The sequence below is a fragment of the Zea mays genome, chromosome 3 (assembly GCF_902167145.1).
Source record: "Zea mays cultivar B73 chromosome 3, Zm-B73-REFERENCE-NAM-5.0, whole genome shotgun sequence".
NCBI classification, from domain to species: domain Eukaryota; kingdom Viridiplantae; phylum Streptophyta; class Magnoliopsida; order Poales; family Poaceae; genus Zea; species Zea mays.
Genome location: NC_050098.1, coordinates 126,613,218 through 126,619,910, shown reverse-complemented (window position 1 = coordinate 126,619,910; position 6,693 = coordinate 126,613,218).

Genomic DNA, 6,693 nt, shown 5'->3' with positions numbered 1-6,693 from the left:
CAAAACAAATCTCGAGCAAATAAGGAGTGTGACACAAGGATTTGTTTTACCGAGGTTCGGTTCTCGCAAACCTACTCCCCGTTGAGGTGGTCACAAAGACCGGGTCTCTTTCAACCCTTTCCCTCTCTCAAACGGTCCCTCGGACCGAGTGAGCTTCTCTTCTCAAATCACTTGGGAATCAAACTTCCCGCAAGGACCACCACACAATTGGTGTCTCTTGCCTCAATTACAAGTGAGTGTTTGATCACAAGAAAGAATGCGAAAGAAAATAAGTGATCCAAGCGCAAGAGCTCAAATGGACAATACAAATCACTCTCTCTAGTCACTAAAGCTTTGTGTGGAGTTGGGAGAGGATTTGATCTCTTTTGGTGTGCTTTGCAATGAATGCTAGCTCTTGTATAGTGGTTGGAAGCTGGAAAACTTGGATGCAATGAATGGTGGGGTGGTTGGGGTATTTATAGCCCCAACCACCAAACATGACCGTTGGTGGAGGCTGTCTGTCGTATGGTGCACCGGACAGTCCGGTGCACACCGGACATGTCCGGTGCGCCAACCACGTCACCAAAGCCGTTGGATTCCGACCGTTGGAGTTCTGACTTCTGGGCCCGCCTGGATGTCCGGTGGCGCACCGGACATGTACTGTAGAGTGTCCGGTGCGCCAGCATGGGCGTGCCTGACGCCTGCGCGCTCTGGCGCGCATTAATTGCTGTTGCAGGCGACCGTTGGCGCGAAGTAGCCGTTGCCCCGTAGTTGCACCGGACAGTCCGGTGTACACCGGACATGTCCGGTGAATTATAGCGGAGCAGCCGTGTCAAATTCCCGAGGCTGCCAAGTTCCAGAGCCGCGTCTTCATGGAGCACCGGACACTATCCGGTGTACACCGGACAGTCTGGTGTACACCGGACAGTCCGGTGAATCATAGCGCGCCGGCTCTGAAAATTCCCGAGGCTGAGGAGTTCTGGGCGAAGTCCCCTGGGGCACCGGACACTGTCCGGTGCTCCACCGGACAGTCCGGTGCGCCAGACCAGGGAGCCTTTCGGGATGCCTTTAGCTCTCTATTTTGAACCCAACTTTGGTCTTTTTAATTGGCTTGTTGTGAACCTTTGCCACCTGTATAACTTATACACTAGACCAAACTAGTTAGTCCAATTATTTGTGTTGGGCAATTCAACCACCAAAATTATTTAGGAACTAGGTGTAAGCCTAATTCCCTTTCAGCCTGCATCTCACGGATTTGCTCGAGCTGTGTGTCCTGACCCCCCGCAGGGACTGGGACCACAGCTAGCTCCTGCAGGATGTCAACGCGAGAAGCAGGCCCAGGGGGATCGTCATCCTCCAGCATACCAAAGTGGTTGCCTTCGTCGCGACCCCCCAGATCGACGTGGAAACATTCGCGACTTGGGTCACAACCTTCGTCGTCAAGGTTGTGGCCATCATCGGAGCAACCGGAGAGGTAGTAGTCACATGCGGTCATGAAGTCCCACACGACACTGGGATTACCGAGCCCGGAGAAATCCCAACCAGAGTCGGGCTCGTCTTCTTCCTCGGAACCCGGGGGCCCGTAGGTCGAGACGGCCGTCATTCGGTCCCAAGATGACCACATATGGTACCCCGGAAGGTTAGGATACGCCTATACGAATTCGCTCACCGAAGCGGGGTCGCTTGGTGGATCGAAGCTGAATCTAAAAGGCACAGGGTGGAAAACGGACGGTACCTCTTGATCGATGGACGGTGACGAAGTCGCGTCAGGGACGGACTGCACCGTTATCTCAGGTACGAGGCTAACGCTCAGCAAGTCCTTCGCGAGTGTGCTGGCGTCATCTGTCCACTTGGGGTTGGCACGTTGCGGGGAAACGACACTTGTCGTTTTCTCAGGCGCGAGGACAACGCCCGACATGTCCCCCGCTGGGGTGCCGGCGTCGTCGACTCGCTCGACAGCCAACGAGGTGCCGCTTCCTGCCTGGCCACGGTTGCCCCGCCTCCTCCTCCTGCGGCAAGGAAGGCGGCGGGACAAACCCGAATGTTGCTCTTCCGCCACGGGGGGAAGACATCGTCGTGTATGCCGCCGCCGGGCGAGCTGACGGCCGTCGTGGTCGCTGTCGCGCTGCGGGGGGAGGAGTACCATGTCGTAGCTGCCGTCGAGGGACATGAACTCGAGACTCCCGAAGCAGAGCAGCGTCCCGGGCTGAAGAGGTTGCTGGAGACTACCCATCTAGAACTCAACGGGAAGTTGTTCGTTAACACGCAGCAGGCCCCTACCTGGCGCGCCAACTGTCGGCGTTTTGACCCGGGGGGTCCCTGGACCGACGAGTAAATTTGTCGCTGCGCGTCCCAGCCCAGATGGGTTGGCGCGAGACGGAACGCAAGGGGGGAAAATGCGGCTCGTGTTGCCCCGCGCTAGGGGGGTGTGCTTGCAGTAGGGGTTACAAGCGTTCGCGAGAGAGAGAGAGAGAGAGTGAGCCTGTTCGTCAGCCCGTTCTCCCGCGCGACCCTCTCGCATGAAGGCCCTAGACCTCCCTTTTATAGATGCAAGGAGGGGGTCCAGGTATACAATGGGGGGTGTAGCTATGCGCTAACGTGTCCGGCAGAGAGGTGCCCGAGCCCTGTGTACATGCCAACGTGGCTGTCGAAGAGGTGCTAGAGCCCTGTGTACGCGGTATCGTGGCCGTCGGAGGTGCGCTTGAGCCCTGTAGAAGCACAACTGTCAGGGCTGTTGGGATCTTGCTGACGTCTCCTTGCTTCCGTAGGGGGCTGAGAACCACCGTCGTCATGGACGCACGCGGGGAGCCATCATTACTTGTTACCGTGGTGAGCCTGGATGGGACGCCGGTCTTGTTCCCCCGTAGCCTGAGCTAGCTAGGGGTAGGGTAATGATGTATCCCTTGTGACGCGGTCAGTCCGAGCCCAAGGTCGGGCAAGGCGGAGACTCCTTCTGAGGCCGAGGCCGGGGTCGGGCGAGGACGCGATTCCTCCCGAGATCGAGGTTGAGGCCGAGCCCTGGGGTTGGGCGAGGCGGAGACCACCTTCCAAGGCCGAGGTTGAGGCCGAGCCCTAGGGTCGGGCGAGGCGGAGACCACCTTCGAGGCCGAGGTGGGGGCCGAGCCCTGGGGTCAGGCGAGGCGGAGATCTCCTCCTGAGGCCGATGCCCAAGGTCGGGCGAGGCGGAGCTTCCTGTTGCGCCTGAGGCTGAACTTAGTTGTTGTCAGCCTCACCCTGGCGGGTGGCACAGCAGTCGGAGCGGGGCGAGCGGCGCTGTTTTCCTGTCAGGTCGGTCAGTGAAAGGGCGAAGTGACTGCGGTCACTTCGACCTTGCCGACTGAGGCACGTGTGTCAGGATAAGGTGTCAGGCGATCCTCGCATTGAGTGCGCCTGCGATACGGTCGGTTGGTGAGGCGATTTGGCTAAGGTTGCTTCGCAACGAAGCCTGCCCGAGCTGGGCTTCAGGCGAGTCGAGGGTGTGCCCGTCGCTTGAGGAGGCCCTCGGGCGAGGCGTGAATTCGCCCGGGACTACTGTTCCCGCCCGAGGCCGGGCTCGGGCGAGGCGAGATCGCGTCCCTTGGTAGACGAGGCCTTGACCTGAACCGCGCCCATCAGCCTTTGCGGTTCGTGCTGATGGTGGTTACCAGCTGTGTTTAGGAGTGTTGGGGGTACCCCTAATTACGGTACCCGACACAAGTGTTCATGCTAACTATCCATAATAACAAAATATAAAGGAACTAATAGCAATTACGATCTGCATATTAATACATTATGATCTGCATACAATATTTGTATAGAATTATTTACATTACTCAAGTCTAAAAACAATTCAGTAGCGCAAGAAACACAAATTGACAAGAACAGATTTACATTATGCAAGAAACACAATTCAGATAGTTTCCAGAAAAAATAGAAAGCTAGCTAATATTAACTGATGTGTTAACCAGATTACTATTGCCTGCAATCAACTTGGCCTAGAAAACAACTCTGAAATTTGCCTCTCGTGAACCATAGCACAATACCACTACCACCCCACTATTTACTGTTGTTGGCAATGGCAAAGCTCGCACAGTCGCGGCGAAGGCTGGTAGCACCGATTGAACCATAAAAGAGTAGACAGCTAAAATACTCAAACCATACAACAGTGTCTCTAAATCCTAAATATATTAGCTTTAAAGACAACTGAAGAGATGGATATTAACTGGGTTAAATACACAATAGAGTCTTTTATGCCTGAAAATATGGCGTCTTTCCATGCCGAACAAAGGACCATACCGGATGATATAGTGGCTACTGCCCTGTCTGATGTCTAGGACATTGCCTTCAACAATCAACCATATATGTTCATGAAAGCAATCAGATACTACAGGTCCTAATGCCATCGCTATGTTTTTAACCTAATGCCGCCATCGCTATATTTTTAACCTGGCTTGAAGCATTCAAAAAGGCATGAGCCTTATGCAAGTGAATCAGGTAACCAAACTCTGAAGAACACATATCGCGGTGAAACCACCATGATGTCTTGAAAAGACTACTGATGACAAAGCCTGACATGTAGTTTCTACTCATTCTAAGTAGTAAAATACTTCAGAAGATAGCGATGCCCATGTCTTGGAAGTATGACGACATGGGTTCTAGGATGTCAAATCAAAATAGAGAGTATGTTACCAGTTCAATTTGCTCTAGACCGCTTTGGTTAAGCAGATGGGCGGGCGGCGGTTGTTCTCTTCCCGGCCTTTACGGCGCGTCGCTCGGGGGGCTCCGCACGGCCGCCACGTCCATCCTCCAGGGGCTTACTACCTGCCGCGTGACCGCATGTGCGCGCCCGGTGTCCGAGTGCCGTGCTGACACGACTGATAGCACCCACGCCGATCACTGAGCAGCTCGCCGGTCAGCAGGATGAAGGAAGAGGAGAGCATAGGGGAAGAGGAGAGTAGAGGGGAAATGGGACTCACCGTGATGAGGAGCTCACCGGCCAGCAGGGTGAAGGAGGCGGCGCTAGATCTGATGCGGATGAGAAGGGCTCGTGAGGTTCCTTGTCTCGAGGAGGACGGTCTGATCCGTCTGATTTGGAGGGATGAACGGGGACAACATTCTAGTGATAATATTTTTCTAGGGACGGTCCCATCTGATCCTTGACTCCCAACCAAACAGTCTAATGTGTGGGATCGTCCTGTCGCATCCCGTCTTGACTCGCAACCAAACACACCCTAAGGCTCCCCCATTGCCAGTAGAAATGTAGATTGGTCAGCCAGGGTCAACGCGACAGCGCACCCTTGCTGCATTTCATTCCATCGCTTGTTTCTTGTTGGGTCCCGGCTCGACAATCTCCCTCGCCAGCTATCTAGTCTCAGTTTTACCTATGCTCTGTCCAGATCTTGATTTTGGAGGGTATAGAATTGAATTGGGTTCAATACCAAATCAGTTATTGTTGGGGGCCTTCCTCTTCCGAAGGTCCTCAAAAACGTGACTTACCATGTGTTTTCAGTTGGACATGGATTATTACAGGAGGGTTTCGGCTTCTGGTAAAGACCTTCTCTAATGACGAAAGTATACACAGTGTAAAGCAGCAACCTGAAGGTGGTAAGAGTAGGCGCCGAAGCTATTACCAGAGAGCTTCGGCTTGATATGGCGACGAGGACCAAGGACGACACCGACTTAAAGGGGGAAAAGACCACTTAGTCCGTGATAGTGTGTATTATAATCACGAGTAAATGTTAGGGGCATAAATGTAATTTTGTCCGAGTTGTGTCCCATGCCTATAAATAGATGAACAGTAGCACCATACTATTCATGCTGGATTGTAATCACTCTCGCGCCATTCTCGCATCTTTACCTTCTGCCAAGTCGAATGTATTAATGTAATATGAATATTATTGATATTTACTCATATTCACATAATATACATGCGAATATATTATCGATTTATAATCATGATCTTCATTTCCTTATGTTCTATTGCTTAATTATTCATATTCCTATGCTAAAATGATGAAGATATGTCTTTCATGACCTTCGTCTGAAGATCATTATATCCGGGAAGAAATAATGCTTCGAAGGACGAAGGTCTTTGACCATTAACAATTGTGTTGCCTTATTCTTGATCTATACCATTTGAGAACAAGTGACCAACATTTGGCGCCCACCTCAGGTAAACTCACTTCCACAACCTTCGGAAGATCACCCATCTTCGACATGCCGCCGAAGAAGACAGCGGTGCCAGGGGCTGCTCTGCAACCACTGGACACAAATCAAGATGCCCTCTCCCTGCGAGAGGCTAGGAACCAAAAGAGGAAGGCCACCAGCCCAACTCTACAGGAGGAGCAAATCGATCAGGAAATCAGGGACTTAGAGGTCATCCATCAGCAAGTGCAAAGGAAGAAGGAGAAGATGGCCCGACTGGCCGATCTTCAGAAGAAGATTGACGAAGCTACTGAAGAAATGTGTCATCTTACTCAAGATGACTAGGACCGAAGGCCTCATCACAGGGAGCTTCGTCAAGAGAGCTCATTGAAAGGGAAATAGGGTCAAACCTTTTCCTAAATGATTTTGGTGGTTGAATTGCCCAACACAAATAATTGGACTAACTAGTTTGCTCTATATCATACATTCTACAGGTGCCAAAGGTTCAACACAAACCAATAAAAAGAAGAAGTTAGGCTTCAAAAGAAAGGAGCAAAAAGGAAACCGGAGTGTGCCCTGGTCTGGCACACC